This window comes from Pholcus phalangioides, unplaced genomic scaffold (genome assembly GCF_987345545.1).
Source record: "Pholcus phalangioides strain wild (caught in Gottingen) unplaced genomic scaffold, Ppha-v1.0 ptg000009l_1, whole genome shotgun sequence".
In the NCBI taxonomy this organism is placed as follows: domain Eukaryota; kingdom Metazoa; phylum Arthropoda; class Arachnida; order Araneae; family Pholcidae; genus Pholcus; species Pholcus phalangioides.
This window is the reverse complement of record NW_028301602.1, coordinates 42617709-42631214: the sequence shown is the minus strand read 5'-3', so window position 1 is coordinate 42631214 and position 13506 is coordinate 42617709.

The window sequence follows — 13506 nt, the reverse complement described above, 5'->3', positions numbered from 1 at the left end:
CTTACCGTTTGCTTTCTTCTTTTTCATAAATTAACTGTTGAAACGCTCCTATGTTTAGTTAAGAGGAACAAAACCTCTGATGGTAGTACTTGTCTAATACCGAGAAGCCGAAAAAGTAAATGTAAAATGGCATTGAGAGAATCTGTTTTTCCTATCATGGACTTGAATGAGGAAAATAATTTACTCAAATACCAATAAAAAAAAAATTAAAAAAATCTGAAGCCAGAATAGGTAAATTGCCCAACAAAGAGACTGGAAGAAATAAAGAAAAAGAAGGTAAAAAAAATCAGGAAGGGTGTAAGAAAAAATTTAAATATAGTATATAAAATATGGAAAAATATATACCACGGTTGTCATATCCTGAATACAGCAACCCCAAATCGGGAATAATTCAGAGAAATAAACTAAAAGAACTAAAGGTATAATAGTTGTCATTCATTTAAGCATGTGTAGCTTTTCTCATGTATAGTTATTAATTTTTTCAGGAGGGAAAAATCTTCACCCAAAAAACCATACATGAGAAATACTTGGAAAATACCCTTAATGAAAGAAGCAATTTCAGAGTTAGTGACAAATAATTTCAGAGTTAGTGATAGCAAAAATTTCAGTGTTAGTGACAGAAATAATTTCAGAATAATTACAAGAAATATTGAAGAAAAGTAATTTCAGAATAATTACAAGAAATATTGAAGAAAAGTAATTTCAGAATAATTACAAGAAATATGGAAAAAAATAATTTCAGAATAATTACAAGAAATACTGAAAAAAATAATTTCAGACTTTATATGACAGAAATAATTTCAATTTCAAATTTAATAAATTAGAGGACAGGGAGATTGTATAAAAATTTAAATTTCTTATTTTATGACACACTAATGTTTTTACTCTCAGGACTGGTACAAAGTGGTTCCTGAGCACATTTTGATCATTTCTTTTAAATCGAAACCATACCTTTACGAAGAACGGTTGATGAGATAAAGGGACCGCATTAGGACTTACAAGACAATCGGAATATTATTTTGAAAAATGTTAAAAAAACAAACTTCTCTTAGTTTTGTTTTCGAATTCATTTGAAAAAAAGACCAAAATTAAATATTAACAATAGAAGCTGAAAAAAAGAATTAACCACTTCACGTACTAAGCGTTTGGCAAGAAAATTGGATTACCTCTATTTGACCGATCAGCAATAAATCTGGTAACCTTGTGCTAACCTAACCGCTTAGGTTAGAAAAAGAAAAAAAGGGAAAGAAAAAACATATAAAAAGAAAAAAATATAATAAATAAGGAAAATAAGAGAGGTTTTTTTCTTTGAAGCCCCATTTACATGGGAAATGAAAAATCCGATTTCTTTCACTCCACAGTAGGGAAAAATCTCAAAGAATTATGGGAAAGGGGTATGCAGCGCAAAAATCCTCATAAAAGAGGGTATAAATTTTTCTTCCTCTTTCTTCATTCTCCCCTCTTTCCTCCTCCTCCCCATTCCCTACGAGGGAAATAAATTGTCAAGCGGGTGCCAGAACTCCCAACGCTACCGCAATATTGCGCATCTGAACGGGGCTATAGAGTCCACTTTTCACCCTCATCCTACGTGTTCTCTTTTGCTCTTGCATGTGTAGTAGAAAGATATGTTATATGTGTGGGGAAAAATGATTAACAGAAGTATAGAAAAGAAAGGAGAATTTATTCCACTGGTATTTCGACGTAATATTACGCCCGTGATCGTAAAGAGATTAAATAATAAGTAAAAGAGGTTTTTTTTTCAAATTAATTTATATAGATAATTAATATAATTGATTACAGATAAAAATAACGAATAGAAAACTAATTATCCAAAGGAGATGCGAGAAGGTAAGTCGTGTTGCGCTGGGGGTTCGTGATGGGAAAAAGGTTAAGAACTACTAGTTTAGATGGTTGAAGATCCCTATGACATTCCGACACTTGCTATTTTTAGAGTATTTTGATCTTGCACGTGTGTCATTTCTATGCTAGTTCGCAGCGTTGTGTCTCTGCATCAAAGAAACTCTGTACAGTAAAATCTTACCATAGCGTTAAGTTTCCACCAAGAAAAAATGCTGAATTTCAAAGAGAAGGAGAGAGAAAAAGGCAATTATAGTGCTATGTTTTTGATTCTTTTTCATTTTTATTTTGTCTAGCACTTTTATGACGGCTTTTCAAACTAGTCAAGATTATTAACTATCGGACGAAAAAGATGAGGAAAAAAAATTTCTTAAAGAGAAACTGAAAGAAAGCGCTACCTGCCAGTCATTTTTGGTACGTGGTCGTAGATCACGAATCGCCACGGGGGCTTCAACTTGACTCGTATAAGAAGCTCCAAGGGTAAGAGAAAATAATAATAATAATAATAATAAACACAAATTCCTATCGAGTTAAAAAATATATATATTATTTTTCTTTTTTGCCCTCTTATACCTTAACAATAGAGCAATATTTCAACAACCTTCTTTGAGCAGATAATGCCCTTGAATAAGAAAACTCCTAAAAGAAAAAAGAAAAAAATAATAATAATATTATTATTATTATATAGACATTCCATCACGTCCATAAGCAGCGCGTATAGCGTGTGTGACCATTGGCCTCCCCTCTATTTTAAAACTCCTGCTGACCCGATTCCCCTAATAGAACTCATATTTTCAGTTTGGGCGAAGGAGCCCCAACTCTTATTTTCTCCCCTCATTTTTCTTTTTTCTTTGCTCATGCAATTTACGAAATTACTGATGTTTCATAAAGCACCTCGGGGAGCATGACTTGAACTTTTAGGTCTCCCCTGTTTTTTTAAACGGACGGAAAAAAAACCAATTCACGTATAAAAATTAAAGGAATGTGATTTCCTCGTGAAATGTGATTAGAGATCATTATAGAGATTAATTATTAGTATTATTACTATTATTATTATCATTATTTAACTTTCGAGGTATTTTACATGTATACATACAGATGACATTCCGGAAATTAGCATTTATAACAGAATAAGGCCTCAAATATAATGATAGATAATGCAAAAAAATGCAGTGTAATACCATAGACGCTGTGGTGGTCGAGTGGTCATAGTGACGGACTCATATCGTGTTCGAACCCGACTGGCGCCACAGTGGTGGTCTGCTGAAATTGGTTTTTTTATGGTGCCCAACTTCGAGGCACGAATGAAAGCCAATCTCCCTGCTAAAAAGCTTTGGCGGCCACCCCCTCCCTTCCTGTTTACGACATATCTTGTTTATTTCGTCCCACTTCATCAGAGTGCTATGGAAAGGGACATATGAGAGCACCAGCTTACTGAAGAAGTGAATTTTACAATAATAAAGCAACAAAAAACAAATGCGATTCATCAAGTACCTCCAGAAAACTTCTCCATGAGGTGTCCCCAGACTCTAATTCGCTGAATTTTAGTCACTGTACATGTCAAATACGTTGTAAAAAACGGTATAATAATTTCTTTTCTAGATTTTTTTTTTTTTTTGGTATTTTAGAAAAGTACATATTTCAGTGTCATTTCACTACAAAATACGGTTTTGTACAAATATAACCATTTTCTATCTAGAAAGAGTTTATTCTTTGTTTATGCCATTTTTTTAGAGCTGCTGAAATTTTATGTGTTCAGATTTTTATAAAATCGCACCAAACTGTGGAAATTGGAAATGAAATTCACGGTAACAATTATATTCAACTTTGCTAAGCAAGATTCTATCTGATGCAATAAAGGCAAACAGTACTATATCTCACCCTTAAGAGAAAATCCACACTAATTATTCAAATTGCTGTGGTGACACATTGTTCCAATTAAAAATACGCTAATTTACATCCGTTTTTGTAAAAAGAAAAAATATTTTTTCAATACTTTATTAGAGGGGAACTGTAAAGAGTAAAAAATTGAATCTAAAATTATACAGTGGCTATGTTACGGTAGATGTGATAAATCCGATTATAATAGCCGGTTATTATGCATAATCGCCGAGCATTAAGTTTGATAAAATTTTCTAAATTAATCACTTTTACAGGTGATTATGCATAATACCAAAGCGTCATATCGTTTGTAAATATGATAAACCGTACTATATGATATACTATACGTGATCATTTATGCATGTATTGTATCAATATATCGGGGTGCAATCGTAAAATTTGTTGGCATTATGTCGAGGTCTAACGATATTCATCACACATACTAAACTCTTTTTGGAATTTTTTTCAGATTTTCATATTCACCAATTGCGCTAGAGCAGTGGCTCCCAACCTTTTTTTCCTTCCCGCACCCCCAGAGCAATGTGACTTAAATTCCCGCACCCCCTTGGATAATACGTTTTTTATATGTGTTAGAAAATTCTGATTTTTTTTTCTTTTTCAATTGATTACATTAATTATCCAATAATTGATTTCTATGAACTCTTTTACTCATTGTTTAATGCCTTTTCGGCTATGGCTAATATTTAATTTTGGCTTCATTTTTTTGAAAATCAATTCAAAAACGAAACTAAAAAAAACTTTTTTTTAGTATTTTTGAAATTTGGAAAAAAAGATTGATTGAAAAGTTTTTAACTTATTGATTCCAGCCGCAAAAACTATAAATAAATATTTCTTTCACACCTGACTGATTTTTTTTACGTTTTTCCTGACTTGTGTGTTCAGACAGTATCAAATCTAAGCACAACATGCTAATAATACGAGGTATCAATGTAAACACGAAATAGTTTGTCAGGGGTTCTCAAACTTTTCGCTGTCAATCTTTGTGAGGGGTGCCGTGGAGTGACGCATGACAAAGATTTTTAGAAGAGATTCTTTGTTAAACTGATTAACTGGGGAGCTGTGGATAAGCGCTGATTAGGATAAGGAGCGCAGCAGGTGGAAAAAGTTTGAGAACCCCTAGTTTAAGTATATAATGATATTTTTCTCAACCAAAGTGAAAAACAAGTACGATCGCTAATCGAAACAGAAATTTTTACAACGCAAAATTTGAATGACGCCTTTCTGCGAACAGAAGTCATGAAGCGTCAAAATATTGGTACGATTCATATTTTTTTAGGGATCGAAAAATTTATTTTTATCATCATTTTCCTGAATGATCAGTCAATACGTTATAATTTTTCCCCATCTCGCATTACAAAAAATTCTCTCCCGCACCCCTGATTGGGAACCACTGCACTAGAGTAATCACAGATAAAGGCGATGAATTTCAAGTAATTATCAAATTTGCCAACGACACTTCAGTATTATGCAAAATCTCCAGTAAAAGTGATTAATTAAAGGGACTTTATCAAATATCTCAACAACGCTTGGGTATTATGCATAATCTTCGGTAAAAGTGATGAATTTATCAAAATTACCAAGACGATTGAAATTATGCATAATAACCGATTTATCACATTTACCTTAACAGCTACATGAATTGGGCGAAATGTTTCTTGAGCCGGTAGGAAATTCCCACGGACCAAAGGTTGAAGAACACTGCTTTAAACATAATGGCAGCAAAAAATAAAATACCTTCACCGCATTTCAGGCTTAAATCACCGTTTTTCAAGGCCGTGGCATTTAAAAATATTCAGAAAAATTAAAAACATTCTTCTTTATCGCGTTTTTATCGTTGCCAAATCTTCAGCAGAATGAGAAACGAGAATTTATCGGAATTCATTCTCTTCTTTTTCCTGCGATTTTTCTGGTACAAAACAGTAATGTAGTGAAGGAAAGAAAAAAGGACCATCAAGAGCGAGAGAGAGAGCTTGTCGTTGTTGTCCCTCGGAACAAACACGCTGAAACACCTTCACAATTTGTCACGGTCCCCGTGTTTTACTAGCTGGAAAATTCCTGTGGGGTCGAAGGTCGTAAAAGGGCCAATCGGCGTGCGAAAAAAACGAGAAACGATGAACAAAACGGAAAAAATGAAAGACAAGAAGTAGAAGGTGTTTTTCTTACTCAATTTTCTTTTATATATATATTTTTCTCTTTAATACAGATTTTTGCCAGCCACGAGACAGTATTGGTTTGATGGTTGCGGGGGGGGGGGGGAGGGCAGAGGCTAGAATATCTTAGTGGTGAAATCGAGTGTTGACCTTACACCGGGAGGGGCAAAGCACGTTGTGAAGGCAAAGGTCAAAACTTTGGTTGGGCAATGACTCGAGTGGTGAGGTGGACTCATCTTCTCGTTCTGCCATGGTAACTAATGGTAAGTAAGATGGGTACCCCTATGGGAAAAAAAAATTCCCTCTTCTCCACAATGTATTCCATGTGAATGGGCACCTGTTCGGTCTCGAAATTCCATTAATGTTCAGAAGTTAGTACGGTATTAGTAGGAGGAAGAAGAGGATAAAAAACCGTCCTTAGTTTCTTAGAAACTAAACGTGAGAGAAAGAGCCGAGTCGTCTAGAATAGAAACGGTATTTTTTTCAATGAGGCGATGAAGAATCTCATGGAAAAGGTATTACCATGGATCTTTCTGAGGTTAGTTATTCCATGAGGAATTGCGATTGTGATGCCCCCCCCCCCACTTGCTATGAAACTGATTCAATGAACTCCACGTTGTTTATTGTGTGAATACACAGAAAACTGCTAATACTTTAAACCTTCCATTCAGAAATTGTACAACTAGTTAGAAGAAACATTTATTGCATATTTTTCTCATGATATGGTTTTCTTACGCGTAAAAAAAATTGTCTTGTGTCATTTTGAGATTTTCGACGCAATGCCGGTTTCCCATTTGAAAAGTCTCTCCTTTAGAGAGCAGGCAGACTTTTGCAGCACAGTACAGTCGACCCCGCTCAATCTGCTAACGGATCATACCCGCTTATACTGATCCTCTGGAACCAGAATTTCTTCCTTAGAGACAAAGTTAAAGTTCCCCCTTAATGTGATGATTTCTGAAACTCTACTCCGCTTAATCAAATATTCGAATTCAAGCGACAACTGTAAATACATATCAACCACTATGTGCATAATATTTTTATTGAACAAAGCATTCAAAAATTAAGTAAAATATGCGAATAGATAAAATTTATGAAAAATTTAGAATTGGTGCCCTGTAATGTCAAAGTTGTCTTCAGCACATTTAATTATTTTATTTTTGTCTCATAGAGGACGCTAACTTTTGAATAAAAGAAAAAATCAAAATGTTCACAAGGAGCAACGGCTTCATGCAATGACTTGAAATTTTAAAAATTACGCGAGAACTAAAATTTTCTGTTTGTGAAACAGATTAAAAGTTTTGAATGCAATTATAATAATAATGAAAGCTGAAACTGAAATTGTCAAAGAGCATGGAATTTCTCAAGTTCGGGTATTGAGCATTACAAAAAAACGTGGATGAAATTGAAGATCTGGAAAAGAACGGAATCTTGATCAGAAAACGGAAAAGAAAATCTAATTTCGACACTGTCGACTAATTTTTATTGCAATAGTTTTATTCTGAAAAGCCAAAAAATGCATTAATCAACCTTGACATGATTAGGCAAAAAACAGAGAAAATCGCCAAATATTTTGAAACTCCAGAAAATATGAAAACGTATACTACGATAATTATAATTTCAATTTGAAACTTCATTTCTGTTGATTTTCTCACTCAGCATAGGTCTAATTTGTTTTTTGAATTCTCATTTCGTCTTATATATGTCACACTAAATGTTCTAGCTGCCTTTGGCGCTGATAGTGGTATGGTATTATATGAATATTATGAATTATTATGAACATTATATTTATTTGTCATTATTATGAGCATTAAATTAAAAATCTGATGTTTAATTCATTCTGCTCTGATATATTTCTGATCGTATAATATGATAATTCTATATACACAATATATTTTCTCAATATAAAATCTATACTATATATCCGTATATATACGGTGGAACCTCTGCTCTTTCGTATCATACCGAAAATATTCGAGCCTTCAATATAAAATGTGTAAAAATACAATAATGTGAAATTGTAGCTGGCGTGAGGGGTAATTGTGGAGGGAATCATTTTTGAGTTTCTATCATATTTTTTATTCTCTTCGTTCCATCCTTTTTAACGATTTTAAATGGTTTTTACTGATTCCCTTTTCCAAGTTGAAACCTGAAGTACTCTATGTGTACTACTAACTCACAAATGGTCCTAGTAAAGATATCAACCCAAATTAATTAATTAATTTTGTTAAAGGGATTTTGACGTACAATAAACACAAATCAATCAAAAAAAAATCCTTTAATAGTCAGTTTTAACTCAGGTGTTTTACGGAAAGATGCGTTTCGATATAAGAGTGTTTATAGGATTAAGCGCTTTCACAAAACGAATTATGCTCTCAAACCGCTTCAACAGTATAACTTTTATAATACTGGATAGCCTTTTTCTTTATCTTATATAGTGCAAGACACATTTGAAAACGCAATGTTAGAATTTTATTTTCTGAATATTGTACACCAGAAAAATCCTCATGGCACAAGTTGCATTTATTTCTGAATTATTTATATGAGGAAGAGAAATAATCACTTCAAGATGTTATATTGAAAAACCAATATCTTCAAACCTCAGTTTTAACGATTTTGAGATCCCTTGTGTCTCGTTGTAACCGAGTTTGACTACTTGAACTTTTCTTCTTCATTCATTGACAGTGGTACAGAAAATTGAAGTTTGAAATAAATTAAAAAACGCCATTTTTGAAATGAATTTTTCAACAACAGTTTCAAAAAATCCAACAACATCAGCGATAACAGTTAATAAGTCTCGGGATTTGGTATTTATTATTATCAAAAAATAAACATCGAGGCTGAGAATTTCCAGAGGTGTATATACCAGAGTTTTACAACCACTAGTCCATAATTTCCTACTGGTCCAGGAAACACTTCTCCCAACTGATAAAGCCGCTACATAATTTTAGATCTATTTTAAGTAGTTTGCTCTCTATAATAACTTTTATTTTTGTTTCAGCCATCAGGAAGTCTGCGAATTACTTCTCCGTAAATTATTTCTCTTATTTACCGTATTTTGATGAGTATAAGGAACTTCTTTTTTGAAAAAAAAATTTGGTCCCAAAAATATGGGGAGGGGGGTTCTTATACATGGATAGTATTTAATATATCAGTAAAAACTTTTCAACTTTTTTCAAAATTTTAAGCTCGAAAAATCGAGGGCTCCTTATACACAAGTGTTCCTTATTCAAGTTAAAATACAGAATCTATTTTTTGCTAGTTCTCAAATTATTTCTCCTATTTATTTATTTTTTGCTAATTCTCAAATAATTTCTCTAATTTATTAATTTTTCTTGCCAATCATCAAATTATATTTCTTATTTTTTTATTTTTGCCAATTCCCAAACTACTGTATTTCTTCTACTTTTTCCGGGTCTGCAAATTATTTCCCCTCATAGATTTATTTTTTGCCAGTCCGCAATCTATTTTTCTTATATTTACGGTATATGTTTTTTTCTGATTAAACTGTATCTCCTATTTATTTAATTTCTGCCGGTGACCGCAAATTATTTCTTCTATCTTTGATGGTTCACATATTATTTTTTTCTACATTTGTCGGTCCACGTTTCTGCCAGCCCACAAAAAAAATTTCAACTGCTTCCACCGCTCCGCAGCTTTAAAAAATTTTGAAGAGCATTGGTGTGTATGCTATGAGCTATTATAAGGTGAATAATTCTGAAACAAAATTATCTGCAAATTGAAGATTTAAAAGAGTGGTGAATTGCTTCATACAGCGTCGAAGAAAAGTCTCAACATGCCAGAGGAAATATACTGTGTATGAAATAATTTTGATTGCTATTGCGATTCCGAATCCCCACTGATTATTTTCCTATTGTGCTAAAGTATGGCTGCTTGAGGTTTCCTCTCAAGCATATCTCGTGAAATAATATATGGCATTTAAATCAAGTCCACATACATAAAATAATACATCATGTTTGTTTTCATCTTTCTGGTCATAATCTAATACCCAATTTTCATTGTTTGTACTCTCTTAAAGCAAACATTACAGCTGCGAACGAGATAGAAATCCTTGCCGCAACTTACGAGGCATCAAATCTAGAAGAAACGAAAAGAAAAAAAAACATTTTCCCAAGTAAACAGAAGGAGTGTTTGAAACAAGGCGTTGAGTTAATATTTGACGTGTAAACCAAGCCTCTAAGTGGATCTCCCACTTACTTGTTCGCGGCTAAAAACCTTTAGGTAGCCAACCGCAACCGAAATTTCAACACCAAAGAAATATCACGGGATCATTTTGCAAATAAAACACAAGAAAAAAAAAATACCGTAGTTATCTGCATATATGACATTAGGGGGGATTACCACAAATTAGCTGCTGTAACGAGCAAACAAAAAAATTGATTTGGGCACTTTTTGCTTCAAACCATTGTTGGTAGTATAGCATTTGAAGCTGGAAATACATCTGTGAAAGATTAACAGCTTTTCTTTTCTCTCGATCAAAGTTCATCTCGCACAAGTCACTTATAATTGCGGATTAGATATTTTTTGAAACTCACCGCGATCGGTGAAGCCAGGATTTTTTAATCGGTGAACCTGGAAAGAATAATAGTTGAAAGGAACAAGTGAAAGGAAGTTAACTAAATTATTTTATAAAGAAGTCCACAAGCATAATAAGTTCAGATTTTATAACAATATAAGTAGGCTATACAAAATAAAAAATAAAATCCTTATTATTTCGATTATACAGTAAGATGTAACTTATATCATAATAACAGCTGGTACTATATTTCAAAGTACAGTAAAACCGATACAACGATACTCTGCAGACCAAGACAAAATATCGTTGTAGGGGGATTATCGTTACATCTAGAGGTAAAATTATTTATCAGGCGCAGCCAAATTTGTTCTCCTCTCTCTCTCTCCCTCTCTCTCTCTCTCTCTCTCTCTCTTCATTATCACTTTCGGAGGGTAGACAGTGCAAAATACCCATGTTATTAATCATCCTCGAAAGGACAAAAATTTTTGCGGAATTTAAAAATATAATGAAGGTGATTTTGAGTGCAATATAAAAATTATCGTTATATGTGACAGTTTTACAATCTCTCACAAGTGTCGTTATAGAGGGATTCATCGTAATAAAGGATATCATTGTATCGAGAGGAGTTCAACATTAGACTATAGGGAATTCCAAAAAAAAATTTAAAAAATTATCATTATACAGAGATTTATCGTTATATCGCGTATCGTTTTAGCGAGGTTTCACTTGCACTCAATAATATTGTACAAAAGCCGGAATTTATTACTGCTACTTAACCTAACATGCGCCTCATACACATCCCCCTACGGAGTTTCTAACGAATTGGTGCATGCCAGAATGCGTGGCCCCTAACGGATTTATGTTGTCATAATCATGCTTGTTTCGTGTTCATTCTTGTGTTGCCATCTGTCTTTCATATTTTGAAATGAAGGTTGAAATGTTAAAACTTTCATGTTTGTCAGTATCGTGTTATAGGCCTGCCTGCCCTTTGCGGAGCGACTTTATTTTAATGGCAGACCGACCCGCATTCATACCTCGAAATTGGAAAACTGCTGAACCGGGGATACTCTATAAAAGTTTTTGCGAGTTCTCCTTTACCAAACTTGAAAAACGTAACCTATAAGCTAATGGAGCAAATACAACCGATAAGCTTATTGGCATGTTGTAAAATGTTTGCAGTGAAATATGGAAATGAAATTTTAAAAAATCTGCTTAGAGATACAATCTGGATATTACCGAGATAATCTCGGCGTATTACGTATTTACCTGAAAAAAGAATAGGCCTAATTCTAAATAATATCGTACCTATAAGGACTAAACAAGTACGTGTGCAATTAACTTGCAATTTAGTTTGATGGATATCAACTAATATCAATGATTAAACAAAACTTGAGTGAATTTTTTGCAAAGATATAGTAGAATAGTTTTTACTTTGTTTACCCTCCAAGCAACTATAAAGTGACAAGATTTTTCTATTTCTCCAATAATTGCTTCATTTCATCTATAAATATGATACTTGAAATATTAAAGCACACACACAATACTTCTTCCGTTCTTAACGTTCCATGGTTCGGTCTATATTTGAATATGCATGGCAAATGAATAGTGAAAAAATAACCCTTATACCTATTTCTCTTCCCAATTTTTTTTCTTTGGTACTTTAGAAAGTGCATCTTTTAGTGTCATTTCAATAAAAAATACAAAAAAGTGCGATACTTTTTTATGCATATAAAAAGAGTTGATTGTTTTCCGGTGTCATTTTTTTAAGAGCTGCTGTAATTTTACGTATTCAGTTTAATAAAATCGCACCAAGTTGAGGGTATTGGAAATTACATTCAAGGTAACAACTAGTCAACTTTGCTAAGCAAGATTTTATCTGTTCTTAGATAACAGTAAAAATGAAGGAAAACTGTATATATTACTTTTGATTTGCCACTGCAAATAATTAAAAAATCCCCCCTCTAATTAATTAAATTGCTGTGATAATGTATTGTTTCAATTAAAAATATGCTAACAGTATCAATTTACATCCTTATTTATAAAATATAATTTTTTAATACGTTTTCATGTGGGTGAACCTCAGAGAGGTAACGTCACATTTGTATGAATCGAATTAATAAGGTGATGATTTTTTTTAAAAAGAAAGCGAGATCACAGCAAGAATGTTTAAGTGTGTGCTTGTCCAAAATTCTTCTCCAAAGAAGAAAATATTCTACACAAGCGTCAAGCTTAGATATCTAATTGAGTTTTGTTTCGGGAATTTTGGAAACTGTTATTTGGAAAGAAAAGTGATTTGTCTCCTCCGTGAATCGAACCATGGTTACTTTGCATACCGGGCAAATGCGCTAGCCAGTGCACCAGAAACACACTTTTCAATTCCTTATAACACGCATTAGTAGCGTGAAGCGCTGAGTGGAGCGTGCCTCCCTTAATTAACTACAGCAATATTCGCCCCAGTTGGCGTTTTTTGTATGAAAAGATGGTATACAAGGAGACCCGGGTTCGATTCCCGGAGGAGACAAATCACTTTGCTTTCCACATATCAGTTTGAGAATAATATACAGAAAATTCAATTTCTCAGTATATTTCGGGCCGAAAAAATACCATCTCTTATCCACAAAAACGCCAACAGGGGCGAAAATTACTGTTGTTAAATAACCAAACCGTCAAAACTATATGTTTTGGAATCTCAATCAAAGCGTGCCGTAGAGTTGTCCAGTTTTATTTCATCTTTATGAGAAAGAGGTTTTTACATTCAAATATCGTCGAACGTTTTCTTAATAGCAACTAATAATTCAAATGTATTTAATAACAACGATACTTACCGTATTTTGACCTGTATAAGGAACCTCTCTTTTTGCCAAAAATTGAGTCCCAAAGGTAGGGGTGCTTTCTTATACACGGATAGTATTATAGATATTAACAAATTACCCAATTCCTTGCAGTTTACGATGAGAGTAAAGTGACTTTAATGATGATAATGAACTAGTGAATGTAGTGGATTGTGATGTATCAGATGAGAGTGCTGAGGAATTTAATGGTTTCTATGATGATTAATTTTTT